At 37.0% G+C, this 19465-nt stretch overlaps 1 protein-coding gene across 6 annotated transcripts in view; it reads left to right on the top strand.

Annotated features, from left to right (window-relative positions):
• Positions 1-19465, top strand: part of LOC127416096 (ras-specific guanine nucleotide-releasing factor RalGPS2-like) — a 194290-nt gene that overhangs the window by 49983 nt on the left and 124842 nt on the right. The window contains exon 2 of one of the 6 annotated variants that reach the window (XM_051655235.1): positions 15454-15831. The exons of the other annotated variants lie outside the window; for them this stretch is intronic. The gene's annotated coding sequence lies outside the window, so the exon portion shown is untranslated. The remainder of the gene's footprint in view (positions 1-15453; positions 15832-19465) is intronic. 6 annotated transcript variants of the gene reach the window in all.

The raw sequence follows: 19465 nt of genomic DNA, 5'->3' as shown, positions 1-19465 counted from the left end.
TCAAGAGATCCCCGAATTTTCCACTTCTTAATAAGTGATTGAACAGTACTGACTGGCATTTTCAAGGCTTTGGATATCTTTTTATATCCTTTTCCATCTTTATAAAGTTCCATTACCTTGTTACGCAGTTCTTTTGACAGTTCTTTTCTGCTCCCCATGGCTCAGTATCTAGCCTGCTCAGTGCATCCACGTGAGAGCTAACAAACTCATTGACTATTTATACACAGACACTAATTGCAATTTAAAAAGCCACAGGTCTGGGAAATTAACCTTTAATTGCCATTTAAACCTGTGTGTGTCACCTTGTGTGTCTGAAACAAGGCCAAACATTCAAGGGTATGTAAACTTTTGATCAGGGCCATTTGGGTGATTTCTGTTATCATTATGATTTAAAAAGGAGCCAAACAACTATATGATAATAAATGACTTCATATGATCACTATGCTTAACTTAAAGACAGTTTTTTTGCATGATCAGTCATATTTTCAAAATTAATGCCAAAATTTCACAATTTCTGCCAGGGTATGCAAACTTTTGAGCACAACTGTATGTCAATATCTGTTATGTGAAATAGCTTCATTGGGGCTGTACTGAATAAAAGACAAAATGTAATTTTAATGAGCCCTCTAATTTTTGTTGAATGATAAACATTTTAGCTGTTTTGTCAATTTGTCATTTTTATTTTCTGAAATTCATAAAAATTCCCACCACAGTGTCATTTCCACCTCATCTCAAATTCTGTATTGTCTTTATATACATAAAGACACTCATTGGTGGTGTGCAAACATACAGTTTATTGTGCTACTGTAGTCCCAATCAAAAATAACCATATAAAAAAAAAATTATAAAAAAAACAATTGGTACATGACGTGGGACTTTTAATTATGAAGATGCCCAAAATATGCCCGGGACTCTTATTTTGAAATGTCTGCGCTCCCATTTGTAAAGTCATTGATGGATGATTCACTGAGAAAGTGACTCTGATTCAAACAGCCAACCTGAGCTCCTGAGTTCAAAACCGGAGTTATTTTTGGCTGATTCATTGAAAAGACCCAGTTCAAAAAATTTATTAGTCTGGTAATCGGACATCATGTTTCGCGTTGTTTATTGTTTCATGCAGCGAGCTCATCTCAAAAGAAAAGGATGATAAAAAAAAGCCGTGCAAGACACTGTGGCATGCTCTAAGGAAGTATTCAATGGCCGTGTCTCGTTTGGAAGGCTGCGTCCTCCGGAGGTCGCATTTGTCGGCCGCATACGTCATCGAGGCTGTCTCGTTTCAGAAAAGCGAGTAGGACACTTCGAATGCAGCCTTCGAATATGACTTTCTTTCATGGGAATTCGGAGGATGCATGAGGTGTATCCTTCGTGGGCACTCACAACCCACAATTCTTTGCTTCAACAGAAATGTCTAAAAAAAAAAATGACGCAATGATGCATTTGCAACCATTTTAGTCGCAGTCTGGAGCCCTGTATAATGGATTTACATAGTTTAATATAGAAAGTCTTGGACAAGGCTAAAACAGTAAAATCCATTCATACAAAGCATTTGTTAAGTACCAAAAATAAAGATAAAGGCCTCATAAAAGTTTCCAGTTCAGTTTTAATGAGACCTTTAGGACCTACATTCCCTTTTAATGAGACCTACAAAAATAAAAAGGTGAAATCTGTTCGTTTTAATAAAAAATAAACACCTGGGCTATGAAAGTGCTTGAAGTTGAAGAAACCCCGCTACACTTTGGCTAGAAAATGATGGCATACATTTTAAAACACTACTGATCTGATCTGTACAAGACTATCACAGATCATTGTTGTAATTTCAGCAAAACTCCAACAGTTACGTCAACTAACCCGAAGCTCTCTCCCTAGTCCATTGTACAAGATCATATAAGAGAACGTAAAGTAAACCTGAAGGCATTCAAGATGAGGGAGTGGACGAAGGAAAAAAAAAATGAGGCAGTGCAGGAAGCAGATCTGGGTTAAGGCCAGCTGCTCTGGTCCCATGAGTGTATTCAGTCAACATGCACATGCACATGCACATGCACATTCACACCGGCTGCTGCTTCCCACTTACTGGACTGCTGACACTGCCAACCTCAAGCACACACACACTTATTGATTCCTGCTGAATTTTACATGTAACTTTGCACTTTGCTCTCTCCCATTCTGAAGTCAAACCGCATTTTGCTGCATGGAAAGAGCGTTCGGGTGTTCAAGGACAGCATGAAAGCATGACTGACATCGTGATGCTCTTCCATAGTGATGTTTGTCTGAGACTGAGCTTGTATGCTTTTGTAAATGTGAGAGTTCATTAAAGTAGAATGCTCACCATGGTTAAAGAGCTTTGCAGTAGTAGTGATTTAAAGAAAATATCTACCCAAATATGAAAATTCTATCATTGTTTACTTACCTTTAGAATTTGAATTTTTGGATGAACTATTCATGAATGCAGGAAATCTGAATTAGCACTATTCACCTGGTGAGAAATGCGCCCACACATACAGTTGATTCCCTCTGATTCTGCAATGAAATTGAAAATGAAGCTAAGATAAAAATTGGCAGAAAAAAATAAACTGGCAAGTGAGACGACAGCCTTTAACTATGTTTCCATCCAAGGGTTTTTTGCGACAAAAAGTGTAGTGCATCAAAAAGTTTACCGATATAGCTGATGGAAATGCAAATTATCGCTAAAAGTGTCGACATAATATTTTTCTGTTTAACTCCAATGCATAAACTCTGTCGATACTTCAAATGTCGCAAAAACTGGTTTGGAAACTTTTGTCAAGAAAATTGCCATTAACGCAAAAATATAGTGTCACATGACAGAATTTACCCCAATCGTTAGCCAGTGTTAATCATGACGACAAGGTATACATACTTGAAAGCCAATTTATTGTATGTGAAGCATTACTCGCACTGTTATGGATTGGTCTTAATGGCATACCTGCACAGATCCGATGCTGCAAACACATCTGCGTCATGACATTTCCAGGAGTGCCAACACAAATATCTCTCATGCACCTATCTTCGACAAGTGCACAGAGGACAAATGAATGGCCACTCTTTACGATTAATTTAATTGCGGTAGCCATCCGTTTATTTATTAAAGTTGCTTTTCCACACCATTCAAAATAATTGACGGCAGTCATGGAATTAGCCCACAATACAAAAACATATCATTTCTGTGCACAAAGAAAACAATTAAATATAAATACACAATCCTAGGAGAAAAGCTTCAGTGTGCTTTTTTGGAACACTAACATATAGCCCAAATCTATTAAATTATTGTTTAGCTTTTGAAAAAATTTATTAAATTGATTCCAATTTAAATCAGATTAATGTTGGTAACATTACCACTAATCACAGCAATTACATTTTAACCATAACGGCACCACATATTTGCTTAATAATTAGTGATTTGTGTTACAGAAAAATTTCAAAGACAGTAAACAAATCATATATATTAATGATTTCTCACTGGAGAAATTTTAGAGCTTATAATGGATATATTTTTCTTATTTTTGAACGTACATCTGCTGTGTGTGATGCTCTCATGGTTTTTACTGCTTACCAGTATGTCACAATGACCTTTAGATATTGACAACAGAACTATTCATAACTAGTTTCAATACAAATAAATGTTAGCAATTCACAATTCATGTAATTTTAATGTAATTTTGGTAAAACTTAATAAAAAGGTTCCATTCATTAACATTAGTTAATGCATTAGGTATCATGAACAAACAATGAACAATATATTTTTACAGCATTTATTAATCATAATGTTAGTTAATAAAAATACAATTGTTCATTGTTAGTTCACGTTAGTTCATAGTGCTTTATTGTGCATTATCTAATACAACTTTTGATTTAAAAAATGTAATAGTATATGATGTAACTAACATTAAGTTCATTAGTTCATGTTAACTACAGTAATGTTGTTAAATAATGTTAACAAATGGAACCTATTTGTAGTGTCATCGTAATTTTACAGTGTGGGGCATAAACATATAACTGCACAATATAACTTGCAAAAGTGTGGCAAAGGGCACTTAAACAAAAAAAACAAAAACAAAAAAAAAAAATCGGTATCGTATCTGTATTGGCCGATCTTAGTCTTAAAAAGTCAGAAATCGGTATCTGCCTCAAATTTCCTTAACGGTGCACCACTACAATAAACCAAAACTTATGTGACAAAGTGTTTTTTTTAAGCATGACATCACACACTATTTTAATCAATAAAAGGCCATTTGAATGGAAACAGGCAGAAGACGGAAACTTCGCAAAAAAATGTTTTACGCATTTTCACTTAGTAGATAATAGTGCCCGACCGATACATCAGTCGGCCAATATTAGCATTTCATCGATATATCGGTATTGCCGTATATTTTACCGATATGCGCCGATATGAAAACCTTTTTTCAGAACATACACTATTTGGCCAAAAGTTTGTGGACACCCTTTCTTCTAATTAACGAATTTGGTTACTCCATTAAATCCAGTAAAGAAAAATTTTAATGTTTCTTTATGTAATGGCTTGGGCTTTGTGTGCTTCCAAATTTGTGGCAACTGATTGGGGATAGCCCTTTTCTGTTCCAGCATGACAATGCCCCTGTGAACAAAATGAGGTCCATAAAGAAATGGTTTACTGTGTCTGGCGTGGAAGAAATTGATTGGCCTGCACAAAGCCCAGATCTGAACCCCACTGATCACTTTTGGGGTGAACTGGAACAGCAACTGTAAGTCAGGCCCATCGACCAACCTCACTGATAGCCTTGTGTCTGAATGAGAGCAAATCCCTGCAGCCATGTTACTACATACAGTATAGTGGAAAACCTTCCCAAAAGAGTGGAAGCTGTTATTACAGCAAAGGGGGAAATTGATGCCTAAGGTTTTGAAATCAAATGTTCATCAGGCACATATGGTGTCTACAAACTTTTGGCCATATAGTGTATAATGCAGAAAACAATGCTTTAGAATTGGTGTCATAGCGTAGTTTGTCCAGCAGAGCGCGATCCGACTCCATTGTTTACAGAGCTGAACTGACGATGGCTCTGCAGACAGGGTGGAGTTCATCGGTGTCATCACGGTAAGTTGTTTACTAGTTTGTGAAATACATACTGGAAACTTATTAAACAATGACCCCATCATTTTTACCTTTTCAATATAACTAATATAACATTAACCCTGTCCCTGACAACCATGTCATTCATGTCTGTTTGCTGTCTGTAATGTAGCAGATTGAAAGGTATACATCAGAGCATCTTTTTGCAGCTCAGCAGACAATGGTGCGGTGGTGGATTGTACCTGTTGAGTGCTGATTTCATGCTATGTTATTTCCTAGTTGGTGAGACACAATGCTGGAAAGTAAAATAAACAACGTCCGTTTTTTACTCTCCGTGACAACGAGCTTATAGCTAGTTAACCATGTAGCTACTTTCATTGTTGTCAGCTGAGTGGAAGCTAATGTGTAAACATGTATTCACTAAACTGTTTTGTTCATGATTCACAGTTTGGTGCCCCCTTCAACCGAACAATTCCAGTCGTTGCATTTATAAAATGTAATATTTAAAAGTCTGGTTTTCCACTGTTGAAAGTTTCCCCTGAACTTGTATAGCAGAATACGGTGTTACACTGCTACCGCTATTTATCTCTTGACTCGGCAGTGTTAATATAGTCAGCATTTGACTGATACTAAACAGTACTACTGATGGTTATTTAGCTATTTGTTTTATTTTTATTTATTCTTTATTTTAATGGTCAGCATTTGACTGATACTTAACAGTACTGAAGTTTATTTTATTTTATTTTTATTCTTTATTTTTATGGTCAGCATTTGACTGATATTAAACAGTAATACTGATGTTTATTTAACTATTTATTTTATTTTTATTCTTTATTTTAATGGTCAGCATTTGACTGATACTAAACAGTAATACTGATGTTTATTTGACTTTATTTTATTTTTATTTATTCTTTATTTTAATGGTCAGCGTTTGACTGATACTAAACAGTAATACTGATGTTTATTTAACTATATTTTATTTTTATTTATTCTTTATTTTAATGGTCGGCATTTGACTGATACTAAACAGTAATACTGATGTTTATTTGACTATTTTATTTTTATTTATTCTTTATTTTAATGGGCAGCATTTGACTGATATTAAACAGTAATACTGATGTTTATTTAACTATTTATTTCAATTTTATTTATTCTTTATTTTAATGGTCAGCATTTGACTGATACTAAACAGTAATGCTGATGTTTATTTAACTATTTATTTTATTTTATTTTTATTTATTCTTTATTTTCTCAGTGTTCATTTCTAGAATTTGTTGACCGTGTATAATAAAAATGTCAAATATTCTTTGATAAAAATATTTGTCTAAGAAAGCAGCCTTCTGAGTACCTTTGCATAGTCATATTGGTGCAAAATGGGTGAACAATCCACATAGAAAAGGTCTGTTTTCATTCTAGCTCAAAAATAAACTATATCAGCCACCATATCGGTAATCGTGAATTTTCCCTCTCTAAAATTGGTATTGGTCTCAAAAATCCCATATCGGTTGGGCTCTAGTAGATAACAAAACAGCGTGAAAAGTGGATGGATACTAGGTTACTGTAACATGATAAAATTGTCCATTCAGCAGTCCACAGTCAGCCCCCTCTATTTTGCAGCTGTTGTGACCCTCATACATTTCACCCAGGAGGTCCATTAGTGACCCAAGGAATGTTGAATGCAACTTTTAGTGGCAAAGAGGCAGTTTTAAGAAGAGTTGAATACTTGTTAGATAATTTCTCTCCACGTTGAACATCACACCAACACTTGAAGTCACATAGATATCAACAACACACAGGCACACGGGCTGTATACAGACTATGAATAACAAACTCTCTATATGCCACACCTGCATGCAGTAGCCACTCTAATGCAACCATACTCAACCTGATGGCCTGTAAACACACGCGTACACAGAGCAAGCCTATCATTAGCGTTACAGTTAACGACATTTGTCAAATTCCTTTGCTTCTGATCAGCACTCTGCCAGAACTTATGTGCTGTGACCTTGGCTTTTTATAGGGACTCACTCCCTCTCTGTATCTCTCTCTTTGGATGATAATTAGAGTGCTGGCAGACTGGTCGTTTCTCACATCCTTCTCATGTACACGTACGCACACAGACAAAAGCTGCTGTTTATAGCAATAGTTGACCAAAAAAAAAAAAAACATTCTGTCATCATTTACTTGCCCTCATGTCATTCCAAACACAACTTTCTTTCTTTGGTGTGAAAATTTTGAAGAATCTTCACACGTCTTTTTCATATAATGATCATAGTGAGTGACCACATCTGTCAAGCTCTAAAAAGGACAAAAAAGCACCATGAAAGTATCATTAAATAGTCCGTATGACTTGTGTGCTATATTTCAAGTCTTCTGAAGCCATTCAATAGCTTTGTGTGAACAACCGACTGACAGACTCAATTATTTTCTCATGTGTGTTGTAACCGAAGATGGGCGTGCCAGTTCAAATATGTCTAATCAAGAATGTGAATTGATATAATATGTTCCTTGAGGTTTGCTTTTATGTTATTTATTAGTAAAGTTTTTTTGTACAAAAAAAAGTCATATATTTGTAAAACATAATCATCTTCCACCCTCACTCTGACCCTCTGTCAGAAATGTTTGGTTTTGGTGCTGCTTCTCCTTTAAGACTTGACAGTAAACGCTCACTGATTGGCTCTCTGCTTTTGACTGATCTGCCATCTCACGGCTCACCGCTGCTGGGCGGGGCTGCAGAAGTGATAAATTAAAGATGTGTTGTTGTGGAGGTGGTCAGATGCAAATGTCTACCACATTAAGGGCCCTATGAAATCCATTTAATTTTTTTCCAAACTCTGTTTTACTTTTTCCCAAATTCCCTGTTTTGTGTTTTATTTTCTCGGAATTCTGGGTTTTAAAGTTTAATTACATTTTATATTAAAAAAAAAGTATAAACAAATGAATTCATAGAGTTTTAATCAAATGAAAACAGAACAATTACTTTTCAACATACCATTGCATTATTTTTATCAAATGAAGAGCTTCTAGGCTGATCAGCATAGCACAATCTAAAACCCAACTTTCTTTTTTTTTTTTTTTTTTTTTTTGGCAAATACAGTGCTGCAGTGTAGAGCATCACAGAGTATTAATGAAATCAGTGATAAAACTCTTGCTTGTGAGATATTGTTTATATATATATATATATATATATATATATATATATATATATATATATATATATATATATATGTATATATATATATATGTTATTGTTATTGATATATTATTATCATCATCATTACTACTACTACTACTACTACATTGAAGATTAAAATGTACTATACAGAAGTAATATATTTCTGTCACATTTTTTCAATTTTACACGTCTAGTGAAAAGGGGCTTTTATTTTGTCGTTTTGACAGAAAACCCCATGTTTTCAATGACTTCACTTCTCAGCCGTTCGTTCGCTAAATGGGCTAATTACTGTGCCTAAAAAAAACTGAAAAAGGCTATGATTTAATATTATAAATATATATTATGCATGTGTTGTGCATCTCAGTGAATAAATTGACTGTTATGGATATTGTGGACTACTATTGTATCATTGAGTTATTTTGTCATTTTTCTAAGCTTGAATGACACTGTGAACCGTAGTTGTATGGGACATTTTGTTCTGCAAGACTTATCATTTTGGGTTTCAAGGAAGAAACATAACAGCATGTAGATTTGTAACGACATGGAAGTGAGTATATAATGAAATACATTTCATTTTTACATGAACTGTTCCTTTAAGCACACCTTTTTCTATGGGACAAGCATCAACTTCCTTTTCCTGCATATTTGAGGGATGGATTGTTTCATGTGTTGTAGCTCCTAGATATGACTGTCTTTCTGTCTCTGTAGATTTCCTGCTCTGTCTCCAAACATCCTTAACTTCCCTGTGTCATGGCCGAAATTCTCACAGATGCTGTTTGCTTTTCATCAAACAGACAGACATTTAACACGCATACATTCCCACTCAAATAAAAAAAAAAAAAAAAGTTTAGATTGTTCGTTCCATGTAGCGGCTGATTGAAATATGATCTGTGAGGTGCTTCAGGCTCAGATCAGAGCTGCATGAGTTTTATTACGCACGCACGCACGCACGCACGCATGTGCGCAGTTTTTCAAACCTGAATATTTCTCATTTACTTTCACTTCAAGGCACATGCAGCTGCAATGCATCTTTTCACTGTCCTTCCAAAGTAAGACACACTCAGTCACACACGAGTGGATGACATATAAGCAAGAAGAGTGATGGGAAAGAAAATCTTGGCAAAGACATGTCATTTATTCAGACATATCAGTTATGAAAATTATATTTGTAATATAATCGTTTCAGATACAATTAAACTGGAAATGCACATTGGACAATGTTAATTCCAGAACACCCAGACTAATAAGTATAAAGGTATAATTGTAAAGTTATAATTGTAACACTCTGTCATGTCATTATGTTGTATTTGTTTAATGTGTACGTATATACCAGTGGTCGACCGATATATCGGCAAGGCCGATAAATCGGCCAATATTCTGACTTTTTGCAGACGGCTAACTTAACCGGGAGTAAGCCTCTGTTCTCCGTTCATAGCTCAGGCGAAAAAAGTTCAGCTACACCCATTCTAGCAAAAGATGACTAACTTAGATGCACTACGTGTCTTTTACTTGAAGCTTTGTTAGGTTCACAATAATCAACAGTGTACTTGTAAGAAAGCAACTAAAGTAAAACTTACCGCTGTTAAATGTCCTGCTCAAGTCGTGCTTTCGAAGGTGGTTCGGGTCAATCAGCTTGTTCTTCCAAACTTTCATTATCGGACTTGGGCTAGAGCTGGTACGGCAAAAACCGACGCCACTGTTACCATAGTTACAATAGTGTTTACAGCTGTTAAGGAAGCCTGAAACTCAGTTATGGTAAAGGGCATTACATTTCCGACACGCGGTTGACCAATCACAACACACTGGGCCAGCTGACTAATTTGAGCAGACTGGGCTTTTCGGGAAGGGGGGTTTTAAAGAGACAGGACCTAAATCAGAGCATTTGAGCAGAGGATGAAAATAGAAATTTAGCAGAAATATACAGTATGAGAAAAATTATGTTTTTTGAACATTAAAACATGTAAACCTGTTCTAGTAGACCCCCAAAATAAAATCATGAACCTGTAAATTAGCATAATGTGGGCTCTTTAAGTGCAGTAGTAAGTGCAATTAGTGTGGGTTGGTTAAGTGCTCGCGGAACAGATGTGTTTTCAGCTGGTTCTTGAATGTTGAGAGGGTAACAGCAGATCGTGTGGAGTTTGGAAGTTCATTCCACCACAGAGGAGCAGAGTAAGTGAACAATTGTGAAATAGACTTTGAGCCTCTTTGTGATGGGACCACCAGGCGTCACTCGTTTATAGACTGCAGAGAGCGAATAGGAGCATAGACCTGAAGAAGTGAATTGAAGTAAGTGGGTGCAGTTCCATTGGCTGTCCTGAAAGCCAGAGTCAAAGCCTTGAATTTGATGTGGGCAGCTACAGATAGACAGTGGAGTGAAATCAAGAATGGTGTGACGAGCCCTTTTTTGCTGATTGAAGACCAAACGTGTTGCTGCATTCTGGATCATCTGCTGTGGCTTAATTGTGTTAGCTGGAAGGCCAGCCAACAGAGCATTGCAGTAGTCCAGTCTTGAAATGACCAGAGCTTGGACCAGGAGCTGTGTAGCATATTCAGACAGGAAAGGTCTGATTTTTCTGATGTTGTAAAGCACGAATCTGCAAGATTGGGCAGTTGATGTGTGCAGTGAAATTAAGCTGGTCATCTACCACCACTCCCAGGTTGGTGTTAGTGTAGTTGAACCAAGATGAATTGTGAGGTTGTGGTCAAAAGATGTGTTGGATGGGATCACAAGGAGTTCTGTCAAGGTTGAGCTGAAGGTGTCGTTCCTTCAACCAGGCCAAAATGTATCTCGCAGAGATACGAGCTGAGACAGTAGGGTCATCAGGCTGGAACGTCAGGTAGAGCTGTGTATCATCTGTGTAGCAGTGGTAGGAAAAGCCACGTGCCTCAATGAAAGTGGCATAGAAGTGACACAAAATAACATGGTTGCTTCAGTTAATGTGTGTTTTCTTCTTTTTATTTTAAATTTGCATTTTAAAACACAATCGGTTTGGATTAGGTGTTGGTTAAGGATGTCTGTTTTGTGAAACCATCAATTATCTTTTCGGACACTATCGGTTAGGCTTAGGGTAAACTTTTAGGTTAGGGAGGTACGTTTTATTTGTTAAAACCTCCATCTAAATTCACTTTTAAAAACCAGCCTCATTTCGCTCTGTTTTGCCCCGCCCACCCCCCCCCCCCCACCACTGGACATTTCACTTTAAAACTGCAGCCAAACGTGTAATGAAGCACGTAACTTCAGTTTTGCAAAAACATTGCAATGCTCATGTATATTTCATGAGACCAGGCTGTTTTTTTTCCTCCCACTGATGGTCAAAAATATGGTGGCTGTGAGGAAAAAGTGACATCACTGAAACAGTTCAATAGTGTGTGTGACCTCTACATGTCTGATCAGGGCATTTTCATGACAATACACCTTATAAAACTTATCAAGTTAGTGATTAATAAGCCATTTACAGGCCTTATTGATCTAACCGCAGTGACTGCCACATGCAGGGAAAGTGAAAACAGTTGAGGTGATCACCAAGAGAGTAACGGCTTTAATTTAACCGAGACACTGTGTGTGTGTGTGTGTGTGTCTTGGAGAGAGCAAGTCATTGAAGTGTGTAATATTTCAGAGTGCTGATCAGTAGCGTGTGAGGTAAGTTGAGCACTGCAGGGTGGAGAGGAGTAAGATCAGTTCTTTTTAACAATGGATTTCAATGAACTTGAAATGTAAACTGCACTGGGTAGGGGAGGCGGCTGTTGTCATATCATAATTATTTTGTTACGTGTGGTAGTCAAATAAAGGAAAGCCTCCATCACCATCATTTACAGCAGGGGTGCTCACACTTCTATGAAATGAGATCTACTTTTTCATCATGTTATTACAGCAAGATCTACCCTGTACAATAAAGGCTTTACATTATCACAATACCAAAATGGCAGTAGTCGGTAGTGAAATTTGACGCTTCAAAACCACAACAAATAACACTAAGTAATATGTTAATTATGGAAGAATGGTTTCAAGTTCTTAATTATTCAAGACTATAAACAGTCAATAATAATATAACAATAAAAAACAGCAAATGAATAGAAATAGATTAAAAATAATAGAACAAATTAAGAAAATTCAGTGCTTTTTTAACAGCAGTGGGCTATCAAGTATTCAAGGAAACATTCAGAATGAAATGCAACATAAAACTACTACTGGTCTTCACTGTATGATTATAATGCATTAATACGTTTTAAAGCTACTAAAGTTACCCAGTCAAGTGCAGTGAGTGGTTTTCTTGTTTGCTTGTTATGGTTGTTTGATTATTATAATGACACACTAGACAGCAGCAGGTCTATTAGCTTACATTTTTACTTACAAGTCCGACATTTGAATACAAATCCACTTTTTTTCTCTGCCGTTTACGTTCACTTTAGACATCACTCTTTGTGTTTACATGAATACCTCACCAAGATGGGCATTTTGGTGGAATTTTGAAATGTATTTGACCATTCAGGCACGCATTAGCGTGAGCATTTTACTTTCTAGTAAGTGACACAGGCCTAGGCTATCACAAATATAGCCAGTTATTTTTTCGTTATTGAATCAGTCAGTTTGTCTGGTCGGGCTAGTAAAATTCTCTTTCACTTGCCCCTTCAAAAATCCACTTGTCCCGCACAAACGTTAAAGTCAAGCCCTGATTAAATATTGTAATCAAAATTCTTAGATAACAATTGTTTCTTCTGCAGTATAGCTCCTAAAGTAATTGTACGTTGTTTTAAAGGAGTTTTAGATATTATTTTGGAAAACAAGCCAAAAAAGACTAATCAAAAACATATTTTGTTCCAGTGTATAATGGGCTAAGACTACACTCTCTTTATGTTCATTTTGATCCATCTTTAACTCACAAAAAACAAACTTTCTCTTCTTAATAGAGCTACGTATCGCCCATTTTCTTCATGATAAGATACACACAGTGAACGTGACACATACACAACCGGTCAAAAGTTTTGAAACACTTGACTGAAATGTTTCTCATGATCTTAAAAATCTTTTGATCTGAAGGCGTATGCTTAAATGTTTGAAATATAATTGTGCCACCATATTAATTTCATTATAAAACTACAATTTAATAAAAAAAAAATAAAAAAAACGTTTTTGAAATTGATGACTTGGACCAAATAATTAAGAAAAGCAGCCAATAAGTGCCCAACATAGATGGGAACTCCTTCAATACTGTTTAAAAAGCATCCCAGGGTGATACCTCAAGAAGTTGGTTGAGAAAATGTGAAGAGTACATGTCTGCAAATTCTAGGCAAAGGGTGACTACTTTGAAGATGCTAAAATATAACACAGTTTTGATTTATTTTGGATTTTGTTTAGTCACAACATAATTCCCATAGTTCCATTTATGTTATTCCATAGTTTTGATGACTTTACTATTATTCTAAAATGTGAAAAAAAAAAAAAAAAAAAATATATATATATATATATATATATATATATATATATATATATATATATATATAATAAAGAATAAGTGTTTCAAAACTTTGACCGGTAGAGTGTATATTATGATTCTCTACATCGTGAGCCATCATGTTATAATCTAGCTGCAGCAAACGGAACTGAGAAATGTCAGTTTCTGAGTTTATATTCATAACCCACTTCCTTATTAATTTAACTTTAATAAAGGATGCTTTAAAGATATAATGTTGGGCTGTTTTATTGCAAAAAAGTAATTATTTTATCTGGATTATCTTGTTTTCATAATCGTTGGAAGACAAAATCATAATTGAAAATAAAATTACATTAATCGCCCAGCCCTACTACATACTAATGAATCCTGCTGTGCTTCACTCTAATCTGAATTATGGAGTGTTCACTCTGATAATGATTTAAATAGCTGGAGGTTGTTGTCTCTCTTGTGCTGTTGTTCGATGGTAAACATTCCTACTCGACTGCTGAATCCAATTCTAACAGGCAGTGGATCTGCCTAGTCAATTACGAAAATTGCTTGTTTTGCACAACCCCTATACAATTTAACAGCAGCAAATCAAATGTACAGAAGTTCTGAAGTGAAACGAACCCTTCTTTTATACAATATTTACTTTTAATTTGCTTAAGCTTAAAAAACAAAACCTTGAAAATAGAAATTTGTTATCCATTGACAAATCTTTTGGTAGATTTTGGAAGTGACACAATGGAAAGTTAACACTTCTGTTTATCGGCCAATTGAGCACTGTTTTCGGCCAATACGATAATCACAAAATGGAGAAATATCGGCTGATTAATCGGCCTGGCCGATATATGTCAATCACTAGCATACAGTTGAACCTTTTTTGTATACAGATACGTAACAGTTTTCCAAGGCCGCATGTTTGTTGGGTAACGTGTTGTATTTAAAGCCGAAGGGTGTCATTTTGCACCACTAGCGGCAATAATCGGAACTGCAAATGTAATTGCTGTTTTCGAACAGATTCAACACATTGAGATGTTCCACAACTGGTGTTTGCAGTGTAGACTGCTTTTTTATTATTTGAATGATCTAGTTTGTAGACACTCTGTCAGACAGAAATCGTTTGTTTATATTTTTTTGTCACTGTATGTTTATTTCCCTGTCTTGCTGTGGAGCTTCCATTGTTCTCTTATGGAGACCGTAGACGTGCATGCATGCACACGTATGTGGACATGTTGTTATTAAAGTGAAAAAGAGACAGTACAGGAAAACTTTTGCTCCTTTTATTCATCCTTACTTGCTAGATCACAAAAGATCATATTTTCCATTTTAGCGGTTGCCTCTTATCGCCTCCCTTGGGGTATATTCCATAGGGTGTGCTTTATTTCTCCTACACTGAATGTCAAATGAAATATGGATGAACAATGGCTCGGTGGGGCACCAGAGCAAAGTCACTGTGTGTGTTAATGAAAAATAAGTGGAAAAAGAGGGTTAACCAGCTTTCTTTGCAAACACACACATTGTGAAACAGTAAGATAGCACAGAAAGTCATAGCCTGTAAACCTAGTGAGCTGCCTCCATAGGCAGAATTTTAAGATATTGTACTGACTTGGAAAAACGAAGCAGGAAAGAAGAGACAGCAAAAGTTATAGGGAGATGAAAGATGGATATGCATGTTTTATGGGACACCTCGGTTAAGGGCAAACGAAGGTGGGAAAAACCGTGTTGTTCAACCACTTGTTCATTCCTTCAGGCTTAGTGTCTCTCTCTTCTCTGTTACACAGTTTCCCCGGCAGGCTGCAACAAGACAGCAGCGACACCTCCCACGCTCTTTCTCATCCGGAGCTATCCGGAGCTCCATTCCGCCTTTCATTCAGCGTCCTTGGTGCCTCTAAGCGTCTTTCCACAATCTCTTTCCACAACCTCCGGAGATCTCGCGGATTAATCATTCCTGTCACAGTTACCACGCAAATGCAAAATTACCTCACAAGATACACATGTGAAAAGGATTTCTGTGTCACCCTTCTGATGTATAGAAGGTGCACAATCGGAACCATCAGTCAACCATGGAACCGCATGTCTGTCTGTGCAGAACTGTGTGACATGATTAATCCAGTAGTTTGCCTGATCAGCACACTGGTCACCAGTTATACACAATCAAGGTGTGAGTTTTATAAGAAAGTTTTTTGTTCTGTTTTAAACCACTTTTCTGTAGAATCATCCTTCTATTGCCATGGTAACATTATTGATGCAGAACTTACTTTTGTTAATTTTTTATGCAGATTCCAAAGGAATGTCTGTGGAATGGATTTAAATATGTTTATTATAATTTTAAAGTGAAATAAGAATGAATGAATGAATGTTACATTTATATTGCACTTTTCTGACACTACACTCAAATGGCACTTTTCCACTGCATGTTACGGTTCGACTCTACTCTGCTTGCTTTGCTTTTCTGAGCTTGCTGCTCCACTGCAGTTTAGTGCCGCCTCAACGTGGGAGGGATTATAGGCTGATCGTCATAGTTGCGCCGCCTCTACTGCCGTGACATCATCTTAAACACGACACAAACAATACTGACCATAAACCATAACACGACCGCTAGCTGTTAGCTAATAGCTCATTGTGCTGCATAAAGCAGTTGTTGCATGTTAGTGTAACAGTTAAATTGGCCTGGTTGTTTTAGAAGTAAGCTTTCCAGTAGCTGGTCAACTAAATAAAGTGAAGCTTTCAAGCAGAATATAGAGTTAACGTAACAAAATGTACCATCCTCCATCGTGGACTCCAACAACGCCGTGGCCGAGTCCAGGGCTCTCTCCCTCCCATTGCTTGACGGTCTATTGCCATAGCGTCCATTTGGTCAAACCACTTCCACTTTCTTCTGTTTGAACCACTCCGGCTGTTGTGGTCCTTGATGGTTCTGTAGTCACTTAAGTTTTTTTTTTTACTTTTTCCCTACACTGTTGGTAGGTCCGGTGGAAGCCGTGTGCGGCCAACAGCTGAGACGCTTACTGAAAGACTTTTTCATTTTGCGTTGTTTCGTTCATCGCTAACGAGAGGAACGTCTGCACCTTGTTTATTGACCACGGCGTGGTTTTGTGCACAGCCATTTCTTTTTACAATTCGAAAGTCGCGTGAACAAATGATATTGCTATTGTTGTTGCTAACTTTAAAACTAGAAGGTTGATGTCCCGTGTCGCAAATCCAGTGACGCTGGTAGTGACGATTCTCTCTGTCCAATCAGTGATCTGCAGGGTTTTGACGTCACATTTAGTATCGGCTCAGCTCGCTTGGAACCTCGACCGAGGTAGTACTAAAAAAGTACCAGGTACTAGCCACAGTGGAAAACCCCCAAAAAGCGAGCAGAGTCGAGCTGTACCGTGCAGTGGAAAAGCCCCAAAAGTGCTTTACATTAGTGAACAAGGAACTCTCGTCAGCCACAACCAATGTGCAGCATCCACCTGGATGATGTGACGGCAGCCATAGAGTGCAAGTACGCTCACCACACACCAGCTATTAGTGGAGAGGAGAGAGTAGAGTGATACAGCCAATTAATGGATGGGGATTATTAGAAGGCCATGATCAAGAAGGGCCAACGGGGGGAATTTGGCCAGGACACCAGGGTTACACCCCTACTGAGAAGTGCCCTGGGATTTGTAATGACCACAGAGAGTCAGGACCTCGGTTTAATGTCTCATCCGAAGGACGGTGTCTTTTTTTGCAGTATAGTGTCCCCGTCACTATATTGGGGCGTTAGGACCCACACAGACCACAGACTGAGCACCCCCTGCTGGCATCACTAACACCTCTTCCAGCAGCAACCTTAGTTTTCCCCAGGAGGTCTCCCATCCAGGTACTGACCAGGCTCAACCCTGCTTAGCTTCAGTGGGTAACCAGGCAAGAGCTGTAGGGTGATATATCTGCCGGCCAAATTGCTGCACTCATTGGTAGCTGAAAGTTTGATCAATCAACCTAAAATATACAATTTGTAAAAAAGAAAATACTGAAACGTTTTAAACTCTTTCAACAGTTTATTTAACAGTTTAATTATAAATTTATAGTTATTATACATTTATAAATTATTTGTATGTAATTGATATAAATAATATTGATGGGATGGGTGCTTCTTCAACTTCAGGCACTTTTAGCACTGTGGAATTCTAGAAAGTAAAGTCTCGTTAAAACATTTTTCACCTTTTTTATAGCCCTATTTGGGCAGGACTGGTTTTCCCTGTGGAGGTTTGGGAAATTCGTGTTTCACAAAGATGTACTGTGTGATTTTTATCTTGTCTGAATCTGAAAAGTCTGTTTTTCTCACATAACCTCTGTAAAAATTTCAGAGCAAATGACCTACTATTTTTCAGCTAACTCAAGGGTCCCTGGCAAAATTAAATGAATTAATTAAATAACTATTTAAAATAAAATTTTAAAATAATAAGTAATTTTAAAATTAAACACCGTGATCTCATGAAATTTACGTGAGAATTGCAGCGTTGTTACATGCTTCATTACACGTTTGGCTGCAGTTTCCAAGTAAAATGTCCAGTGGGGGGCACCAAAACTGAGCGAACTGAGGTTGTAATCAGACGAGGTGTTATGGTGAATTTTAGATGGTGTTAATGAGGAAAACGTACCTAACCAATAGTATCCTAAAAGATAAATGAGCGTTTAACAAGACAGACATTCTTACCCTTAACAAACACGTAACCCTAACCGATAGTGTTTTAAAATGCCAATTTGACATAAAAAGCAAATTTTCTGAAGCAACCACATCATTTTGTGTCGCTTCAATGGTACTTTCACTTTCGTGCATCTTTGGCTGGACTCGAACCGTGGTTGATGAGTACAAAGTCCAAAACTCAATCAAGTGAGCTATAAGCAAGCTATTCATATTGGAATAAGTGTGTATATTTAGGTGGGTCTGTTATACAAGCGTTAAAATGTACAGTTTTTCAAATTATGCATTAAATTAAAAGTGTTTTGATATCATAACATAACAGGTGAGTAATAGAGTGAAAAATAAGTGTTTATAAAGTCATAATCAGCAATTGTTTGTGATTTGTGTGACAGTGAATAAAACGCAGTTGTTATTGCGCCTCTAGTGTTAATTTCACCAGGAAACTACAGCATATAAAAGTCAGTTTGCAAAAATGTATAAAGAGTAACATTCATTCTATTAGAACAGGTTGGAAGTCAGTTTGCAATGTACAGTTGTGCTCAAAAGTTTGCATACCCTTGAAGAATTGGTAATATATGTACCATTTTTAAAGAAAACATGAGTGAGCAGACGAAACACATTTCTTTTATTTCTTATGGGATTCATATTCAACTGTAGGTTATAACAGAATGGCACAATCATAAAACAAAACATGGCAAAAATGGAAAAAAATGAAATGACCCCTGTTCAAAAGTCTGAATACCCTTAGTTCTTAATACTGTGTATTGCCCCCTTTAGCATCAATGACAGCGTGCAGTCTTTTGTAATAGTTGTCCATGAGGCCCCAAATTCTTGCAGGTGGTATAGCTGCCCATTCGTCTTGGCAAAATGCCTCCAGGTCATGCAAAGTCTTTGGTCGTCTTGCATGAACCGCACGTTTGAGATCTCTCCAGAGTGGCTCGATGATATTAAGGTCAGGAGACTGTGATGGCCACTCCAGAACCTTCACCTTTTTCTGCTGGAACCACTGGAGGGTCAACTTGGCCTTGTGCTTAGGGTCATTGTCGTGCTGGAAAGTCCAAGAGGGTCCCATGCGCAGCTTTCATGCAGAAGAATGCAAATTGTCTTCCAGTATTTTC

Source organism: Myxocyprinus asiaticus, chromosome 25, assembly GCF_019703515.2.
Source record: "Myxocyprinus asiaticus isolate MX2 ecotype Aquarium Trade chromosome 25, UBuf_Myxa_2, whole genome shotgun sequence".
Classification (NCBI taxonomy): domain Eukaryota; kingdom Metazoa; phylum Chordata; class Actinopteri; order Cypriniformes; family Catostomidae; genus Myxocyprinus; species Myxocyprinus asiaticus.
The sequence above is the reverse complement of the archived record's forward strand: the minus strand, read 5'-3'. Positions and strand labels throughout refer to the sequence as shown.